Consider the following 22,265-nt stretch of genomic DNA (forward strand, 5'->3'; position numbering starts at 1 on the left):
TCAACTTTTCCTAAAATGCCTTTAACATGTAGTATTTATCACTGATATTATATACTCAATGGCCAATTTATTAGATACACCTTGCTAGTAACAGGGTGGACCTTCCTTTGGCTTCAGAACTGCCTTAATTCTTCATGGCATACTTTCAACAAAGTGTTTGAAACATTCCTCAGAGACTTTGGTCCATATTGACATGATAGCATCACGCAGTTGCTGCAGGTCTGTTGGCTGCACAACCACGATGCGAATCTCCCATTCCACCACATCCTAAAAGGTGCTCTATTGCATTGAGATCTGGTGACTGGAGGCCACTGGAGTGCAGTGAACTCATTCTCATGTTCAAGAAACCAGTTTGGGATAATATGAGCTCTGTGACATGGTGCATTATGCTGATGGAAGTAATCAGAAGATAGGTACACTGTGGTCATAAAGGGATGCACATGGTCAGCAACAATACTCAGGTAGGCTGTTGTATTTAAAAGATGCTCAGTTGGTGCTAAGGGGCCCAAAGTCTACCAACAAAATATCCCCCTCACCATTAGAACAGGAGTAGAACAAGATGGCGCCGCAGACGGCCGCCTCAGGATTACGCTCCGTAGTGCTTTTTGTGTTTTTGTTAATTAACGCTGTTTTCTGCCGTCCCTTTCTGGTAACTTTTACCAGAGAAGAGCTCTTAAACATTGGACTTTCAACTGCTCATACTATTCCACTGCTCTTTATTGACCCTGGAACTATCCCGGAGCGGCAGCTCTGTTTGGGATCCTTCGGAAACGGCGCAGGGGAAAACGTGTAGGCGCGCTGGTTAAGCTGAGACAGCGAGGATTTCGCACTGAGGTCCCTTCAATTCACCTGGCGAATGTCCGCTCTCTGGCCAACAAAATGGACGAACTGCTTCTCCTCAACAGAACTAACTCGGACTTCTGCAGATCTGCTGCCCTCTGTTTCATTGAATCCTGGCTCACAGAGTGCATCCCGGACAGCGCACTTCACCTACCAGGATTTAATCTCATCCGCGCGGATCATGAAAGGTAGCTCACGGGAAAAACACGGGGAGGCGGACTCTGTTTCTATATAAACGAAGGCTGGTGCACAGATGTCACAGTATTGAAGAAATCATGCAGGCATCACCTAGAGACATTATTTATAAACTGTAAACCGTTTTATTCACCGCAGGAATTTTCCTCGTTTGTTCTGGTTGCTGTTTACATTCCATTCTCAGGCCTGTGTTAGTGAGGCGTTACTACACCTGGCCAACCAGATAACTAACGTGGAGAAAAAACACCCAGACTCCCTGCTCATTGTTCTTGGGGACTTTAACAAAGCAAACCTCAGTCATGAACTTCCAAAGTACAGACAGCATATTAAGTGTCCCACCAGGGACACTAACACACTGGACCACTGCTACACAACATTAAAGGACGCCTATTGCTCTGTTCCCCGTGCAGCCTTGGGGACTCTCTGATCACTGTCTGGTTCATCTTATCCCGACACACAGGCAAAAACTGAAATCTGCTAAACCTGTTGTAAAGTCTGTGAAAAGATGGATCAACGAGTCAAAGCTGGAGTTACAGGCCTGCTTTGACTGCACTGACTGGAGTGTTTTTGAGGCTGCAGCCACTGACCTGGTCGAACTAACTGACACTGTGACATCTTACATCAGTTTTTGTGAGGACGTGTGTGCCGACTAAAACTTTCCACACATACAACAACCAAAAACCCTGGTTCACAGCAAAACTCAGGCAGCTTTGTCAGACCAAGGAGGAGGCCTTCAGAAGTGGGGACAGAGTCTTGTACAACCAGGCCAGGAACATGCTGACTAAAGAGGTCAAAGCTGCAAAGAAGTGTTACGCTGAAAAGCTAAATAACAGCTTTGCAGCCAACGACCCTGCCTCAGTGTGGAGAAGCCTACGGACACTCACAAACTACAAGAGACCATCCCCCAACACTGCTGGTACTCAACAACTGGCAGACGAGCTGAATGGTTTCTACTGTAGGTTTGAAAAGCCCCGAGTCACACCTCTCCCCCACTCCAACGCCATCTTCAAACAGTCACCCTCCCCCTCTGACCTCTCACCTGCACTCAAGATCTGTGAAGAGGACGTGAGCCACCTCTTCCAGAGGCAGAAGATCAGGAAGGCTCCTGGCCCCGACGGTGTGTCTCCATCCTGCCTGAATATCTGTGCGGACCAGCTGGCCCCCATCTTCACTCAGATCTTCAACAAATCACTGGAGCTGTGTGAAGTTCCCTCCTGCTTCAAACGCTCCACTGTCATCCCGGTCCCAAAAAAACCCGCTATCTCTGGACTAAATGACTACAGGCCCGTCGCCCTGACATCTGTAGTCATGAAGTCCTTTGAAAAACTGGTGTTGGCCCACCTGAAGGACATTACAGGCCCCCTGCTGGACCCCCTGCAGTTTGCCTACAGGGCTAACAGGTCAGTGGATGATGCTGTCAACTTGGGTCTGCATTACATCCTGCAACACCTTGACTCTCCAGGGACATATGCAAGGATCCTGTTCGTGGACTTCAGCTCGGCGTTCAACACCATCATCCCGGACATCCTCAGCACCAAACTCACCCACTCACTGTGCCAGCCTACACCTGTCAGTGGATCACTGACTTCCTGACTGACAGGAGTCAGCAGGTGAGGCTGGGGAACATCACATCCAGCACCCGGACTATCAGCACTGGCGCCCCCCAGGGGTATGTGCTCTCCCCACTGCTCTTCTCCCTCTACACCAACGACTGCACCTCAGGACATCTGTCAAACTCTTGAAGTTCGCTGACGATACAACAGTCATCGGCCTCATCCGGGAAAGTGATGAGTCGGCCTACAGATGGGAGGTTGATCAGCTGGCTCTCTGGTGAGGCCAGAACAACCTGGAGCTTAACACACTCAAAACTGTGGAGATGACCGTGGACTTCAGGAGGAGCCCCCCCACTCTGCCCCCCATCACTATACTCAACAACCCTGTGTCTGCTGTGGAATCCTTCAGGTTTCTGGGTTCCACTATATCCCAGGACCTGAAGTGGGAGCTCAACACTGACACCATCATCGAGGATTTACTTCCTGGGTCAGCTCAGGAAGCTCAACCTGCCTAAGGACCTGCTGATCCAGTTCTACACAGCCATCATCCAGTCTGTTCTCTGCACCTCCATCACTGTCTGGTTTGGATCTGCCACCAAAAAGGACAGGGACAGACTACAACAGACAGTCAGGACTGCAGAAAAAAATCATCGGTGCCAACCTGCCCTCCATTCAGGACTTATACATTTCCAGAGTCAGGAAATGGGCAGGTGACTTCTGACTCACGGTGTCAGGAACAATTCCTGTGCAATAACCCAGTAACTCTGTCTCTAATCAGCCACCTGTTTACTAGTTTCCACTTATTATTTATTTACCATTCTCTATTTCAATTCAGTGCTGTTCACACTATGTCATATTGTATATACTGTATACCAATACACCTACCTCAGGTTATAGGTCTTATTTTTATTTTATTGTTGTGTTATGGTATTTTTGTACAAGTAAGCACGTCGTGAGCAATGTGCAATCCTGAGTCGAATTCCTCGTATGTGTACACATACCTGTCAATAAAGCAGATTCTGATTACACCATCATCACCACCCTGAACCGTTGATCCAAGGCAGAATGGATCCATGATTTCACGTGGTTTACACCAAATTTTGACCCTACTATCTGAATATCGCAGCGAAAATCGAGACTTACCACACCAAGCAATGTTTTTCCAATCTTCTATTGTCCAATTTTCGTGAGCCAGTGCAAATTGTAGCCTCAGTTTCCTGTTCTTAGCTGACAGGAGTGGCACCCGGTATGGTCTTCTGCTGTTGTAGCCCATCTGCTTTACGGTTCGAAGTGTTGTGTGTTCAGAGATGGTATTCTGCATACCTTGGTTGTAATGAGTGGTTAACTGAGTTACTGTTGCTTTTCTGTCGTCTTGAACCAGTCTGCCCATTCTCCTCTGATCTCTGACATCAACAAGTCTTTTTCATCCACACAACTGCCACTCACTGGATATTTTCTCTTTTTCAGACCATTCTCTGTAAACCCTAGAGATGGTTGCGCGTGAAAATCCCTGTACATCAGCAGTTTCTGAAATACTCAGACCAGCCCGTCTGGCATCAACAACCATGAAACGCTCAAAGTCACTTAAATCCCCTTTCTTCCCCATTCTGATGCTTGCTTTGAACTTTAGCAAGTTGTCTTGAACCACTTATATATGCTTAAATGCACTGAGTTGCTGCCATGTGATTAGCTGATCGGCTATTTGTGTTAACAAGCAATTGAACAGGTGTGCCGGTGAATGTATGTCTACTTCTATATTGTGCTATTATACTAATGCTTATTCAACACAACAACATTATCATTTTTTCAGAGTTTGAGACTCGTAGCTCCCAAGCTGCAGTTTGAATAAACTGTCAAACTTCCTTTCTCTCTTGGCATACGGAGCCTAGCCTGCAAAGGTACACCGAAGGAGGGCCAACTGTTACATAAAAAGAAGCCAACAGAGTGCAGAATATAACGCACTGGCATCAAAGGAACATATTCCCTTTTTGCCAAGCATTCGATGAGAAAATCAACAGGTTTGAGTTCAGCTCATGATGAATGGGGGCAAAAACAAAAGTGTTGTGTTTATAATTTTGTTGAGTGTATGTTCTTGAAGGCACAAAGTTGCTCCTATAAAAACTATTAGAGTAAAACTGAGATCGGAGCCATGGATGAATGGTGATATTTTAGAAGCAATAACAGAAATAAAGTCTTTTCCGTTTTTAGGAAGAGAAAGAGCGGGATGACTTGGATAATTATAAGAAGCTAAGAAATATAGTGCAAAAGATGATGGGATGGTATTTTTTTTTCCATGATAAATTAAGTGAACATAAGGGTAACCCAAAGAAACTTTGGCAGTCTTTGAAACAAATTTGATACAGATGTCATGTTTAAGTATTATTCTCAGCTTGGAGTGGAAGCAGACTCTTTTGGCCTTCTATGGTTACACACGATAAGGTCTTAAAGTTATTGAATGAACTCAAGTGTTCGAAAGCAATTGGTCAAGATGAAATACCTGCCAGATTTTTATAAGATGCTGCAGAATATATTTCTCCATATCTCACTCATATTTTTATAATCTTTCAATTATGTCTTGTAGAGTTCCAAAAGATCTGAAGCTTGCCAGGGTTGTTCCACTAAATAAAAAAGGGAGCAAGATAAAAGAGGGCAATTATCGACCAGTTTTGATTTTGGGAGTTGTATCAAAAGTCTTGAAAATAATACATGAGCTAAAAATAACTATATTAGTAATTCTGATTTGTTTTATGAATTGCAATCTGGTTTCAGAGTGTCCTATTCAACAGAGGGTTGAACTTTGTGGCATGGTATTATTAGACCTCCAGAAAGCATTTGACACCGTTGACCATCAGATTCTATTAATTAAACTAAAAGCCATAGGTTTTAACAGCATGGCGTGTGAATGGATTAAATCATATTTGACTGAGAGGTGTCAAAGTGTTGATATGAACGGCATTCTGAGGCTAGAAGAATAACATGTGGTGTGCCAAAAGGGTAGTGTCCTGGGTCCATTTCTCTTTCTCTTGTATACAAATGGCATATAATCTGTTTGCAATTGTAATCTTTTTCTGCATGCGGACGATTCAGCCTTGGTTTTCTCCCATAAGGATAAGAAAGCTATTGAGAGCCATTTAAGTGACAAGTTAAAGAACATCAGTGGATGGCTGATGGTGAACAAATTGTCTTTGCATTTGGTTCAAAAATAAGGTTGAGTAGAACACCAGCGCAGTATTTCTGTGGTTGGTACCCAGATTGAAGTTAAAACTTGAGTTAAATATTTAGGCTGTGATTTAGATTCGATAGTTCTTTGAGTGGAGAAAGTATGGGTCAAAGGGTTATCACAAAAGTGAACCAAATGATTAAATTTCTGGCACATAAGGCTCATTTTATAAATAAAGAAACTTTGAAAATGTAAGCAAATTCTTTAATTTAGCCACACTTGGCTGACGGTTGAAACAGGGTGAGGCAGTTGAAACTGAGATTAACACGGAAGATTTTGCATAGGAATGAGCCAAGGTATATTAAAGATTATTTTAAGCTTTAGAAACTCTCATAGCTACTCAACTAGGGGCAGTGCCACTGACATACTAACTTTTAGATTTAAGAGCTGTTCTGGTCAAAATACCCTTTTGTACACGCCAGCATCGGAATGAAACAAACTTCCAGTTGAGATTAAGTAAAGCCAGTCAGATCGCTGTTTTAATCGAGCATGTGGTAAATGGTTGTTAAATGCTAATTAGATTGAGTTTTTATGCAGTCTTAAGAAATTTTTTTATTTTAGTGCATGTATTTGTGTTTTTTTTTTTTTTTTATTTGATTTTATTTATTTATTGGAATGTGTTAGGTCTTTTGGTTGTATTTTGTAAGGATTGATTGTACAGGGTACTGTTAGTCATCCGTGGCTTGCCTTGCGATCTTTATCAATGTATATTGTCACTGTGTTGGCATCTTTTCATGCATTTATTGGTGTTACTGTCCAATACAAATCAAAATCAAATTCACAAAATGTCAAATTATACCATTAAAAGATCTCACCTTTCCCAATAAGTCTAATTTTGAATGAATAGTTTTCTGAAGGCTTAAACCCTGTTCAGACAATATTCCCCTAAAGGCTCATCGTCATCGAGATTAGAGGCAGACAGAGTAAACTGTGGGTACAGTTCAACATGCTTTGTATGTTTGTAATACCAACGTACCTACAGTATACTGATGACCGTATAATTACGTCCGCTTCTGGGGTTTAACATGCTACACTTTCACTTGTTCTGTGAATATGCTGGTGCTACGCAGAAACATTAGACTGCTCTGAAACAATTATACAGCACATTGTCTTATCAAAATTGCAGCTATTATTAGCTGATAATATAGTTCTGGCTGTTTGCAGTAAAGGTTTCAAGGTTGTAATGTAGGCAGAACATCTGGATGTGATGGAAGACCATGATGGTGTTAAAAGGAAAGAGTGGGATGGTAAGAAGGAAGAGAGAGCAGAGTGTGCTGCAAGGAGGAGAGAGTGTGGTGGTAGGCAGCAGGGAGGAGAATGTAGTGATGAGACCAAGAGGCGCGAGTGATGGTGTGGAGTAGAGGAGAGTGTGATGGTAGGATGGGATTTGAGTCTTTTAACTTCATTAGTTCCGCCTCAGTCTGGGGTCTGTAGATTATGTCTAATTAAGCAGCTTAACATGGCTTAAAAAGCACCACACAGAAAGCACAAGAGCCTTATCTGTCAACCTGCTCAAACGATTCTCTGCTTCTCCTTTTCTTCCTGTGGCAGGCTAACATAAATTCCCTTTGCATGGCCTTTATGCTAGAGAGATTAGAGGCTCCGACATCGGCGCAAGCTGGATAGCTAACAGCCGCACGATATCAGTGTGGGCTGTGGAGGGAGAGGGACAGAGCATGTGTGGCGAGCAGTGGGGAGGCAGAGGACATTTATAGGACATTTATTTATTGGACATTTCTGCAGACCAAAGGATTAACAGATTGATGGGGAAAGAAATCGGCAGATTACTCAATCATGAAAGTAATCTCATCTTAAATTTAACCGGCGATCCAGCATAGCAGTAAATGCACCAGCAGTGTCAAGGCAGCAGAAACCAAAGTGGGTTCATCCTCAACTGCTAACGTAACTCAGTCAGAATGGAAAAACCTGAATGGGTAAGTACAATGTCATAGAGCACTAGACAAAGTGCTCCACCTCAGACAATTACAAGCGTATCATGTTATGATCTACATACAGGGACATGAATAACTAGGTTTCTCATGTTCCTTGTAAAGGTCTTATCTAGAACATGATCAAAAACTGCACTCAAAACTAGAATACGACTGTGCATGTAAACATTACTCATTACAAAACCGTTACAACAGCAACAACAACCTTTACCAAACAAATATTTCTGCTGGGTTGGGTAACTGTAAATCTTGTTTGGCGAGACACCTCATCACAACAGCACAGCAATAAAACACACTTTAACTGCGTGTGGCATCTCCACTCCTTCCTATACACCGCCTGTTAATCATCGCGCTGGAGTATCATCGCAACAACATCAGCGTTGTGTGACATCAGACATGCCTGGCTGCCATATGTCAGCGTCAAGCAACAATGTTGTTTTACGTGACTGTGGAGGTAGTTGGAAGTAGCTGTAACAAAATACAGGAGGTCGTTCGGAGTGTGGCTCCACACCAGCTTTCCATGTCAGACAACATTCCCCACCTCAGGTGCACGAACACGCACACACCCAGAGTGGCTAAAAAAAACACCCTTCTTTGTTGGTATGAACAGGTTATTTCATTCCCTAATAATTCCCTCCCTAGGTACTGAGGCAGGATGTACAGTATTATTCCTTGTGTGGTTTCAGACTGGGCAATGCAAGATGGCCGCCCTCAAAACTGGTCCATCTTGTTAACATGCACAAACACACCAGGGGATAGAGGAAACTGTTCATACACAGACTGTAATGTGCTGATGTCGATGAGTAGCCTTAGAGCAAAATCCACAGAGAGTCTCCTTCTGACACCAACTCATCTCGTTCACTCCAGGGGCAGAAAAATGCACACACACAAACAGGTACACAACGAGAGGTATCTAAATGACAAGGAAAGAGGTATCTAAATAGCAAAGAAAGAAAGAATGAAAGAAAGAGACAGAGAAGTAGAGACCAGCAGCTACAGAGAAGAGGAGAGCAAGGTAGCAATAAAGAGAGAAAGTCAAAGCCTGACTGATATAGTGAAGAACAGAACGTGGGACTTGGAACGGAGGGAGAGATGAAGAGAGCTGCTATCTGATAGAAGGGATTTGCCCTTCCCTGGAACAGTAATTTACTAAAGCCATTCTACAGAGGCCCATCAGTGGCGATCTGCTGGCAGATTAGACCACAAAACCTCATCCCTCGCTGTTCCCCTAGCCAATCAGCACCAGGCAACGAGCACAGGGCAGAGGATGAAGGGAGGAGGAGGTGAGAGGCCAAATTTCCTGTCTGTCTGCTGAACTTAGGGAGGCCACATACACAAACATAGTCACACATGTGCGCAGAATTACATACAGTAGACTGGAGTTGGAGCTATTGCTGTTGCATTTGCCCAACCTCAGGATACAGCAGCTAACAGTGTTTGGTTGCAAGAGCTGGGGATTTGTCATTTATAATCAGTTTTCTGCTCGTTTCCTCTGCACTCGCTTGCCCTTTGTGCAGTTTGTATCCTGCCCCGAAGGCCCTCACAGAATTCCTGTTGTATTGGTCCAGTCACTCCCCGCTTCTCCTCTCCCTCTCTTGCTCTGTCTGCCTCCACCCCATCGCTCTCTCCATCTCCCTCTCTACATGCACTGCATTGGCCCGTCAGCTGCGCAAGCAGTGGGAACTGTTTACAAGGGTACATCATCAGGGAGGCCAGCGAGCACCACCCCAACACGCTAGCAGAGCTCGCACAACCTTTGCACATGATGTTGAACATTATAGACCCTTTGAACAAGTCAACGACCCAGCAGGCATAAAAAAAAAATCCATGTACTTGAAAAGTGGCAAACTCGCGCTTATCATATTCTTGATGATTATGCTGCAAAAACAAGGACAAGAAAAATACAAAACACAGCTAAATCACAAATTTAAATTCAAATCCGTTGACTTTGTGGTGTACCAAATGGTTTCAGTAGCTTATAGATGCACACAGATTCTCACATTCACTCAACTCTTATTGGTGAAATAGCCATAACCGTTGACATCCTGTTACACTGCCATGTGAAAAAACAAACAAAGTAGAACAACAGCTGAGCTGTTCCTTCCCCTCTCTCTGCCATCACTGCTTCCCCTCTTCATGGTTGGAGCTGCTACCCAACCTCACAAGACCCCCAAGGACCCCCCGGATCCCCTCAGGAGAGGGCTGACATCACCCACCCATGTCTCCTGTCAACTATGACCTCTGTATGACCTCTAGACAGAGCAGGGAAAGGAAGAGGAAAAGATGTAAACTCTGCTCTCTGGTCTAAAAGCTGCACGGGGAAACTCTCCGTGTTGCACAATTTCCTAGAATCTGACCCACTTTGGCCAAACACTGAGAGACTGGGGACAGAGAGAGAATATATTTACATAGTTGTGAAGCAAAAACTGAAATATTGTGGATGGGAGTCTCTGTTATATATGAGTATGTTGAAACAGAGTTTTTTTACGGTCTGAAAATAAGTGTGTGATACCTTGAGCTGTGGTTCAAAGGCAGGTTAAACTAGTTTCGGGCACATTTGGTTTGGTTCATTCTACTAAAAAGCACACAAACAAGAAATACCCTGCAATCAAACCAGCATGACTCAAATGATCTGACATGTTTATGACAACACTGAAACTCATGGCTCTGATATACTGTTTGGATTTCTCTTCAATTCTTCTCTTCCTACTTTTTCAGTAGGAGTCATGCTATTTCTAATCACTACTTTCTGACTATCTCTGACAAAAACATATTTTCACAATATACACACAGCAGGTGGTAGAAGTAATGGACACATCATCATCCGTATAACGAGGATGTAGTTGTTTTGCGTCGTCTCTGACAGAAGCTCATAAAGGCAAGGTAATTGCCAGTTACTGCTATAGCAGTGGTTCTGAATGTTAAGAGATTACCATGACCATTTTAATCACATGTCCCAGACATGACCAGATTCATCCCTAGCTTTGCTTAAAATATATTTTTTTAAAAGCTACTATTAGTTACATTGTGTATTTCACAAATTGGGATCACATTTATCAGAAAAGCTGTTGCTTTCAGTAACAAAGAGGATGTTTTCACCATTCTGTTAGCATGTATTTATAGTATATTTGCAACATAAGGAATATAAACCAACATAACAACAGAGAACCAATGTAAGGAATTAGACTTGATAACAATGAATTTGCATTCTGAAAATGTAAACTAAGGTCATGTTAAAAGTATGCACATTACTGCAGAACTGAACTGGAGTTGTTGTTTTGAACTGTAAACACACATTCATGGCACACAATGCAAAATGCTATATAGAGGCTGTCCAATGCTGCTACTCTTGTTTGTTTAAGGTAACTGCAGTAATGTCTCAAAATTGACCTACTCAATATGGACAATCTCAACACTGATAGGCTATCACGACTCAGCGTCATGCGACTTCTTTGCTTGAGTGGAAAATATTCAACTCACGCAAATTCCTTTGCGTCGCCGGCCCCGCCCCCTTCGCGTCGCACCGCCCGACAGGAAATCGCCCTACGCGTCTTTGCATTGACTTTGTATGTAAACTCACCACCCTGAACGCTCGCTTTGCTTTTGGTCTGAAAGCACCATAAGAAGATAGGAAATCCATTAGCCTGAGTTCACATGGTCCAAAATGGGTATAGCTGCATTTTCTATCTGCTATTATGTGTAGTGAGGACGAATCTAGGCTGGGGATTCAAGCACAACTGGTGTGAAAGTTGATCCAATTTCTTTAAATTTTATGTGAGAAATTCAGCCAAACATTTCATAATCTATGGTGTATGTGATCTAGGCAAGGACAAATTACCACAGTACCACAATGTCCCTGAGCTTGTTTGACGTCTTTCTTGATTGTTCAAATATATTTGTTAATGAATGTCTTCTCATTGACCAGATGTGATCAACAACTGATAAACAAAAAAGTTTAATCAGCATTTACCACAATCACTGCAGGATGAATACACCATTAGTCATTCAAAGTCATTGGTGATAACCACTTTTCCTTTTAGGAGGACTAACAAAAACAGAGCACCAGAAGCTTCAGACAAGTATGAGGGACAGTTTCCCTCATCCACTTAGAATAAAGTTTCATTTTAAGTTTCAATTTCATTATGCACGAGGAGGACTTTACAGCCTGTAAAAATGTACAATGTCTTCTGTGGCTCTTTTGGGAGCTTTGTCTAATCTGAGAAAAGTGGGCTTGGACACTGCTGAGTTGCATTATGGGAAATGTAGGCTCTAGTGTCTTGACATATTCTAGGGCAGGGGTATTCAATTAGATTTCAAAGAGGTCCAGTTAGAGAAAATTTCCTGAAGCAAAGGTCTGGAACATCAAAACGACGAACTTGCGTTATCATTCAGTACTATCAACACATGTTTTTAGTCAACAACGGACTGTCAAATCAAATAATACTTCAGTCAGTTTTCACATCAAACTGGAAGGATAATAAATAATAACTATTCAAATAATAAATTCTAAATGCAAGTAAACTAAAATGCCTAATTTTTAGAAAAAATTTAATAAAAAGTGTAGCTTGAAGTGATGAAGTGTAGTCTTAACCAATTTTATAATAAACATCCAACACATCATAACAAATGAACAGCTGTAATGCCTCCTTCTCTTTCATTTCCTCTTACAGAGCTACCACTTTCCTACTTTCTTGTTGTTCAGTGAGAAACGTGAGCTCCAGCTAGCATATTGGAGATCTATGAGATATTCTGGTTTTGAACTGCCCGTGGGAGGAATGTACATGTAAAAATCTGTACATTCTTGATTAAAAGTCATGTGAAATCTCTTTTATCTTTCGTCTCCTCAATTCGGGTGTGTTTACAAAACAATCTCGCGGACTCAACGCGCAAGCATCGGTATGCACAGATTTGATTGGCTGAGCAGCGTCACATGAGACGATTGGAGCACATGCGATTGGTCTGTGAGTTTCCTGGTCCTCTAAACCAGTACAGTAAATGCTAGAAAAGCTGCGCGGGTTAAAATAGAAACGCTCCGTCACGAGGTAGTAAGTCTCAATAATAAATGTGCTGTAGGTCGGCGGTCCGGAGAGGACGGCGGCTGGGTCCGGATCCGCCTATTAGTGACCTCTGTTCTAGGGCATATTCTCTCACAAGTCTTCTAACTTTATCGAAATTAATTACTAGATAGCTGGAGTAATCCCTAAATGGTTGTGAATCATTTTCATTACTTAAAAAAAACATTCCACATGTCATTTTAAAAGATCACCTCCACAAGTAGCAAAATTCAAATGTTAAAGTGCAGCCTCCACTCTTTACCATATAGACTGTGTGATCCTCACTACGCCCTCCACTCTGTGGAGATCTAAGACTGCATTGACACAGAAACTGAAATAAAAAAAATCAACATCCAATAAAGTCATTTACAATATGTAAATACATAAATGTCACACACATAATGATCTGCCAGTGTCATGATATTCATGTTTAATACAAAATGAGTCCAGTTGAGTTTCACCTCTCTCCACCTAATTTTCTTTCCAGCAGTCACATGGATTTAAGCTACAACAGGCCCGGCTCGTCCTGACCTGACAAACTGCATTCCCAACGACCTTTTCCCTCATTGGACAAAAAGGTCTGCTTTCTCTCCTCTCCGATGACTGTGACTAATACGAGCCGTGGTGTGGTGAGGTTGTCCTCTCCCTGAACAAACCCTCGAACCAAAAACAAATCCTAGAAATGTTTACATTCTTCACACGTTTCCCTTACTTTTATCTTCTTTAACTTAGGACATACATGGGAGTCAGCATAGTAAGGGTAGAGGCAGGACTCGTGCAGAGGTTTGCAGTTTGTGTCCATTTACAACCAACGATGGCTATATTAGAAGCATTATTAGAAATAGAAACATCAGCAAAAACTGTTGCGAGTCTTCATTTCACACTTGTACTATATTAGGCATAGTGTGACCTCAACTACGCTTACAGTTTATTCACTGTAAAGATGACTGCAGCATGATGACATGTCAAATCTTTATCTCATTTGTGAGATCTTCTCTGTGACTTCCTTCAATCTGTACACTGGTTAAGTCAGCTGATTCTAAATAATTCTAAACTATAAAATACATTTATAGAGTTAAAAAGCCACACTTGTAAGTGTGGTGAATTGAGACACATTTCTCCAGTCCTCATCAGGAATGTTACAAAATGGTGGATCCTCAGGAGCTGTTGGAGCACTGCAACAGGAAATGAACTCTGACATAAGAGCTATGGACCTTGGGGCCCCTACTGCATCCTGGGAAATTATGGCACCGAGAAGAGAAATGACTCATGTCACCCCCAAGAAAACCTAACTCAGAGCTAAATCCATTTACAATCCTCTAAAATGGCACAGTGGATAAATATCTTTGCAGCATTCATAGCAGCCTTTTCTAATTGCCTCTAGATTCAAGCAATAAAGGTGATTCACCACTAAAGAGGATTTATTTAGCACAGATAAATGTGCTGTTTGCCCAACAACAGTAACAATCAGAGTAACAAGGTCAGAACCAGGCCAAAACAGATACTGGCAGACTAGTGGAAAATCGTGGTCTGTCTTTCTTTCATGCAGATGGACCAACCGGCACCACAATAAAGACAGCCAACAACAGAAAGAAAAGGGAGTGGGTAGAGACAGAGAGTGCAAGCAGCAACAAGAATGACAGTGCTACCATCCTGAGACAGCATAACACAGTACCACTTGGCTCAGGCTGCTTTGGGTGTGCCTCCTCTATCGGTAAAGTCCATCGTCCCCTTCAACGCCACCGTTAGTCGCCGCTGTCTGTTTTATTACCATTTTTCCAGCCGTGAGACAGTAGTAGTATGGACATCATTAGCTAAGTGGTGGCTGGATGACAGGCGGTGGCGCTGCAATCGATAATGGCAGGCCCAGCAATCCGCAGGCTGAACAGTGCTTACTCATCAGCCCTGGGCTTGCATGAGCCCTAGCTTGGGACAGAAACCGGGACCAGGCCAGATAAGGGATGTGGAGTTGTCGGGGGCTCGCTGCCTGTGATAACAAATGGCTATGATGAGCACCTTATCTTCTCACCTCAAAGAGGATATGATGGCCGCTGTCACACAGCTGCCTAACGGCCAGAACCACTCTGACAGTTATGTTATGAGGGTGAGGAGGGGTCAGCCACTGTTGGCCACATTGTGTGTATATGTGTCATGTGCACACTTTAAATTATCAGGCCATTTTGGTGTCCTTATGAGTGAAAACAACAGTTAGCCATTTTCATGTTAATTTCAAAACTTTCAAAGTTGAGCTGCATCAACCATGAATATTAAACAATAACAACCACCTAATGATTTGCTAATGTTAAAATGCCTGGGGCAAGCTCCAAGTTAAGAATACCTAATCAAAACGCTCTAAAAAAATGTCCCCTGTCAAAATACAAGGGTTATGTGTGTCCTTGTATGTGTGGGACAGACAGAGTCAGCACATGTTCACTGGGGAGATGCCAAAGGCCGCCACAGCGGTGGCCAGATGCCCCTGAAGTGGCATCTGAGACAAACATCTAGTGACAAGGTGGTGCCCTTCCTGTGTCCTTAACCACAGCTGACAATAGCATTGCACTGCGCTCCAAGGGCAGAAAATTCAAGGACCGGTGGAGAGCCATGGGAACAGAAATAAACAGAAAAAGATATATTGGTCGACTATGTGAAAAAGACAAGAAAGAGAAAAAGAAAAAGAAGTAATGGGGGTATGGGAGCTACTGACAGAGTTAAGAGGAGTTTGAGAAAAGTAAGCAAAACTTGGGGGCCAAGTGAGGTACTAAGAGCTCTGGTTGACTGGGTCTGCAGGCCCTTTTCCTTCCCATCTCCTCCCTACTTCCGCCCCTCTCTCTCTCTTCTCTGATGCTTATCAGTCTGTGATTAAACCTGCCAACTTTAATTAGAATCCGTTAGAAGTGGAACACCTCTCTGCCTCCCACTCTCCACCTCTCTCTTCTCTGTCTGAGTCCTGCAGGTGTACAAAGACACTTCCAATAAAGTTGTCAAAACACTGGGCAGAAGCAGCATGTTTGAGACATGATAGACAACACGGCGGGATAACAGACAAACTAAACATCGTGTTCCAGCAGCTTCAATATTCATTATATTTTGACAAAGAGACTGTGACGATTTAGAGAAGACTGCCAGAGATCATATTTATGTATCACCACAAGCTCACTTCCTGCCTCTGCACACAGTTAGCCATTTGTAATCTGCCAAATACTGAAATCACTCCTGCATCATATTTCACTCGACTCGTATTATGGCTAATGTGTAAAAAATGAAATGCAAAAGCAAATAGCTGTAGTTAGTCACACACCCTACTGCTTTCAATTACAATGTTTACAGTTGGAGTAGAAGAAGGGGGGCTGAGGTGAGGATGCTAGTTTTATTTTTTATTTCTAAAGTTGCAATATTATAGCAGTTTGCATGTACAGCCAGTCTACATAGATAACACCCTCCCTCAGTCACACACAAGCTGCTGCTACAGGAGCCTTTCCTTTTTAACCCTTTCTAAATGAAATTAATCCGACTGATGATGCCCAAGGAAGTATAACTCCAGCACTAAATAAAATGACTGCACAAGGTGTCCTATTGACATGTTCCACAGTAGGTAATCAGAGAGAAATGCTCCATTATACACAATATACTAAATCCAGCGCTCCACCTCTCCACTTTTAAAAAGGATGAGAAGGAACGGATTGACATGCATTGAGGGCGTCACACCATAAATGCTTGACTGCTGAGCTTCCTACTGAACAAACAAGTTGTATCAAAATATACAGAACTACTCCTGCCGCTGTTCAACAGAAGGTGTGCCACCCACAGTACCTGCCATCATTAAGAACAGGGAAGTGTGCGCAGAAAGTATAGACAATGTGAAAATAGAATGTAACTGGAGAAAGTATTTACATGACAAACTATCATCTGAATAAAGGAAGTGCTTCAAACTGAACTGGCTAGCTTATTCAGCTTTAGCAAGTCTTCTGATTATTAGAAGAATACTAGAACTAAAAGCAGGTCCAAGCACCCGGATCCAACATGGGACCAGAGGTGTACTGTCTTGTGGCAATAAGGAAGATGAGGTCATCACTGAACAGCTTAAACAGCTGGTTTCATAATATAGCTTTATTGATACTTTGGCTATTTTTATAATTATTTAGTAGAATACAAAAAGGCTGTATTGTTGCCCTCTTCTGAATTTTCCCCTGCACCTTTGATCCTCAGCTCTCTTCTTCTCGTCCCTATCCACTTCTCCTGGCCCGAACCAGGCATCGTAGGTGGACTTCCTACAGGAAACCCAGGGGTGCCACAGGGGAGATTCTCCAGAGAGAAAATCAAACAATGACACACAGGGTTTTCTCCTCCTGACTCCAGCCCAATTTAGGCAATGAAGCCAGCAGACTTGCGAATGAGATGAGGGTAGGTCAGCGCGACAGGTTAAGACAAAAATGAAAAAAGTGAGTGTGGGAAATGTGTGAGTATATGTACAGACTACAGACATAGTCAAAGTGATCCTTTAATACTTGTGTAGGTGGATTTCAGGGCAGCCTCTCTTTGTTTGAGGGTGAGAGGTTTCCTGTGTCTACAGCCTTTCAAAATCCCAAGCACAGTCACCGTAAACACTGACTCACTCGAAAACAATCAAAGGCTATTATACCCTTAACATAGTAATGAAATAGAGTATGTATTTATGTCAGACAGACCTCTCTTTTCAGGCTAGTGCCCTACAAAACTTTGGAGCGCTTTAGGGTTATGAACCATGTCGGCACTGTATGTAGGTGGTACAAACTTTTTGTGTGAGATACAGCAGCAGAAGTCCAACCTATTGAACTCCGGGCAGTGGCCTCATTTCATTGGCAGAGACTCAAACATAACATCTTATCTACGGACATGCTGAGTCATGGAATTCAGCTGTGGCCAATAGCCAAGCTGCAGGGTTACTTATGGCTGTCATTGATTGGTTGATCCCTGAGCACAAAGCTGAAAGGGCACATACCAGGAACACAGCCTGAAGCAGAAACTGGCAGCAGTTGGCTGGCGCTTTACTTTATTCTCAGCTTTTTTTTCTCCCACTGACTACCAACTTTGTTGGGTCACTCTCTCACTGCTTCTAGTTTCTCCCACTTCTCCCCTCATGTTCCCTCTCTACAGCTCTTTTAAATTACCATAGCCCATTACCCTTGTCCCTCTGTTGTGTAATTGTATCTGGAATAGCAAAGCGGGGCCGCGCACGTCCAGAGGTCACCATTCCTCTGTGGCTTACATCCTGGTCCTTCATCTCCATGGTCACCGTGCTTTCAAACAGAGTCACCGTCTCTTCTTTTTTTTTCCAGCAAAGAAATATGAAGGCCATCTCTATAGAGCCGTACGACCAGCATTCAAACCATTAACCATACCTAAAGCACTTATTAGCTTTATCCATTAATAATGCATTTGTATTGGAAAAGCAATACCATAATAAGGAGGGCTTGGGATACAGAGCAAATGCAATCTTTATTACAGATTGATTTCAGTGAAAATAATTTTCTGTGTTCTTGGGTGAACTATTACTTACTCATTACTTGCACTTGGGCTTATGTACAGAATTAAGAGTGATTTTTGTAGTATAACTTTGCTCTCTCAGATAAAAACTGGGCACAACCACCACTGTTGATTTGGAGTCTATTCCCTCATACATAATTTGGCCATTCAGAATACAGAGCTGAACTGGCTCTAGAACAGAACAGGGGCACAGAGGCCTTTCTATCAAGCTGTCCCCATGTGCAAATCTGTAATGAGCAAGGGAGCTGAAACAGTAGGGAGAGAAGAGAACCTCAGTTCAGCTGAGGCAGGCACACTTTCTAATGGAAATTCAGATACAATCATCCCAGAATGCACTTCTCTCTGCCTAATAATCGGCCACTAGAACAAGGCAGCCATTGAGAGGAGAGTGACTGTAATCTGGTCCACCAAACTCCAAAGCTGCCCGCTATAATTAGCTCCTTTCTCCATCAAACACAGGCTTACACTGACTCAAAAGCAAACATCTCCTGTAATACAAGAGAAGGGAGAGATTGAGCAAATGGGCACATTTTCAGATGAGCTGGGACATTTGTTCCTTCCTTGGCATATGGAGTTGCCCTGAGTTGACAGGTGTGCTAGCTATGAAATCTGCAAATGAGCAGGTGAGAGGCCACAGTCTCATTCAGTGGCGCAGTGGTTTGTGGAAATAAAAGCTTGGGTTGGCGTGAAAGTATGATGGTGTGGGGCACATATTTAAATTGAGTGATATTACAACCCAGAAACACATCATTCCTTATTAAAATAACCTGCCCACAGCTGGGCCAACTGATTTGGGGAATTTTTCACAATAAGGGCTAAAGTACTTTCCAATTACCTTTCTCATTTGATTACTTATCAAGTGTTGAGAAGTCAAGTGAGGACTATTAGATTTAGACGTTATGAATTAGACAAGGAGTAGCAGGCCACTGTTTTTGTTACGAAGCATGCCAAACCCTGTGTTTATCTGTCCATATAATATAGGACAGAATCTCTCTTCCAGTGCCCTCATCAAAAGGATGCATCTCTGGCCTACATCCTGACGAACAAAGCCCGCCCTCCTCTAATCCCAGGAACATGTTCTAGCCCAGGGACTCACGACACGATCTGAAGCCCAGAGGCAGACCGACAGACAGGGGTGAGTGGGTATGCCGGTAGCTAGCCTGCTGCCTGGGCAAATGGCACGGCTATTAGGGGAAAAAGGGGCTTCCTGGAGAGGTGTGACTGCACTGCAAAGGGCCCAATCAAGCAGAGAACAGAAGTGCTGACAGCTGCTAACACATTTACCTGAGAGTAAAGAAACTGTCTTACCAAGGAAAGTGTGTGTTTGTGCGTTTGTGTGTGTGTGTGTGGGGGGGGGGGGGGTTACGTCCCCTATAGCATGGTCTTTTCAGTAAGGTTGATTAAGATCAAAGACATAGAAACTCAGTCAAAGCACAGCCAGCAAATGGTGATGAGTCAACTTACTTGCTTGAAAAGGATGTAATCCACAATATCACCATAATGAAATGACAAATTTCCTGTTTTGAAAATGTCCCCTCTATCTGGCAGTGACACAGCAGTACAGGCCACAGTCCTTGCTGCGCACCTCTGTGTTAAGGCTGTATTCACAAACCCACACAAACATTCACCCACTTTTCTCATTCTCTGAGGTTTCACGTCAATCTTAAATCAATATTCCAGACGCAGGTAGAAAGATCACTTTTAAAATGAAAGTACTTAAATGCGGTGGAAGTACTCAGACAAAAAGGGAGTGGCTGGCAGACCAATGACCACCTTGCAGTGTGAGAATGAGATTAAGTTCTGACACAAAAATAGATTAACAGTAGTGTTAATTGTTCTTATTAGGTCACCCAATAATCAGTCTATCTGTACCTTAATCTTACACCATGGAGTGGTAGACATGTAGCATCCAGAGAGGCAAATTAAATCTCCCCACCTGAGGTATTTAATTGGTGGAAAAATAGCAAGACACACACTGTACATCCTGTCAGGCAACAGAACAGAGTTACCTCCCGGCAGGGCGTGCGCACATTAGCTAACCGTGTCACCAGGAAGCCCTGAACACACAGCTTTGATGTTTGCAAAGTTAGTGGAACATTTAATGAGAGAGAAAATAATTACTCATGACAAAAGTTTATGTTCAATAGCTTAGATTATGACCTAGCTCTGATGGAGGGCCACGGCTTGCGGCCACTAATATGCCAAATAAAAGCCCAGGCACTTCCATTTAGGCAACTTTAAACTTCACAGAATCTCACTTATTATTCGCTTAAATGTTAAATCTTAACTAGGAGGTGATGAGCATATGCATAAATAAAGTAGAACATGCAGACTCAACATTAAACAGCTGCTTGACAGTCCTTACAGTCCAACCGAAACATCCTACTTCCCCCATAACCACTTGAAAGTCCCTATATTCCAGGCATCCTGGGGCAGGCCTGACATGACCAATGCATTCCAGGTGTTGTTGGACAAACAATTTAAATGTTTGGACAATATTGCTTCCCCAACAGGGCAACTATAACCTATATTAGAAGAGGTTTTAATTTGTATAGCCTACCCCCATTCCTTATCATTAAATTAAGCATCACTATTATTACTATAAAGGGCTTCAAATGCCCCTCAGAGGGAATGGGGTTGACTCCCAGTTTCTTGTTATTGGCAACACTTCATATAAACCCAAGCTGCAATGTAGGGAGAAGTAAAGGAGGTAAACGCCTTCAAATATATTTTCAGTGTTGCTCAGATAGTCACATACATTATCTGGTGTAAAAGAAGAGTAAAATGTACATACCATAGCATTCCTCCCTCTCTCCGCGTCCACTCCTTTCTTTCTCTCTCTATGCGACTCGAAGCCGGTGAAAGACTTTTAAAAAAACAGACAAAAACACTTCATACCAGCATTCACATCGATTATTTTTCCGCTTTATGGGGTAAACAGACTTCGGTCTATTGCTTCTCACATTACGTGCTCATTTACATCAGTCTGAAGTTTTCAGAAACGAGATGCATATCTCCCTCTCTCACCCTGTCTGGGGGAGAGGAGGAGAGAAGAAAAAAACCAACTTAATTCTCGTCAGGAAAAAGAAAAAATGCTGTTCAAACTCCAGTCTTTTCAACACGGCTGGAAACGTCTTACGAGGGAGAAAAGGGGGAGGCGTTGGAAAGCGTTGTTTCGGTGTGTTTTTCCTTCTTCGTTCCACCACCACGTTGTTTTGACCAATTATTATTTCCTTTGTTGTGTCAAAAATAAAAGAGTCCGTAGGAAACGCGACCATAAGCTCTGCCTTCATTAACCAAAGCGCCGCTTTTTTCTATAACTCAACAACAGCTCGTCCGAAACCGCAGTGTTTTCCTTTCTAACGTTAAGCCCCTTACAGGGTAAATGCGTGACGGTGTATAAGTCTATTTTTTTCAGCTTCCCAATAATGGCGGACCTTCTCCTGAATCCAGCATCTCCCCTCCTATTCACACAACTGAGAGAGAGAGGGGGGGAGAGGGAGAGAAAGAGAGAGAGTCTCGCCCAGCGGTTCGTGGACACAATTACAACACACGCACACAGTTTATGAATATTATTGCCCAATGCCGCCGTACATCACTACACCATTGTTAATTGTTAAACAACCTGTCATGAACGTTACGGAGAAAATATACTTAATGCAAAATTCCATCAGGGAAAAAAAGCCTTACAATTGTGACCCATATGATATTTTTCTTTACTTTTTGGTAGTTTCATTTTTACATTTCTTCAACCACGCAGACCTGTAGGTGTATAATTATGAGTGGACAAATGAATCACACAAAAAATAAAATAGGCTAAATATCTGTAGCCTAATAATAACCCTTATGTACTCACAAAAACATGAAAAAAAGTTTAAGAATTAAGTACTAGGCTACTGCACTTGAGTCAATGGTACTTCTACAATTTTAA

The 22,265-nt window shown here is 42.7% G+C and overlaps 1 protein-coding gene across 1 annotated transcript in view; it reads right to left on the bottom strand.

The window, feature by feature from the left end:
* arhgap35a (Rho GTPase activating protein 35a) overlaps positions 1–21,805 on the bottom strand; it is a 68,967-nt gene extending 47,162 nt beyond the window's left edge. Inside the window, exon 1 of the mRNA XM_046074961.1 lies at positions 21,129–21,805. The gene's annotated coding sequence lies outside the window, so the exon portion shown is untranslated. The remainder of the gene's footprint in view (positions 1–21,128) is intronic.
* Between the last annotated feature and the right edge of the window lie 460 nt (positions 21,806–22,265).

This window comes from Micropterus dolomieu, linkage group LG17 (genome assembly GCF_021292245.1).
Source record: "Micropterus dolomieu isolate WLL.071019.BEF.003 ecotype Adirondacks linkage group LG17, ASM2129224v1, whole genome shotgun sequence".
NCBI lineage: Eukaryota > Metazoa > Chordata > Actinopteri > Centrarchiformes > Centrarchidae > Micropterus > Micropterus dolomieu.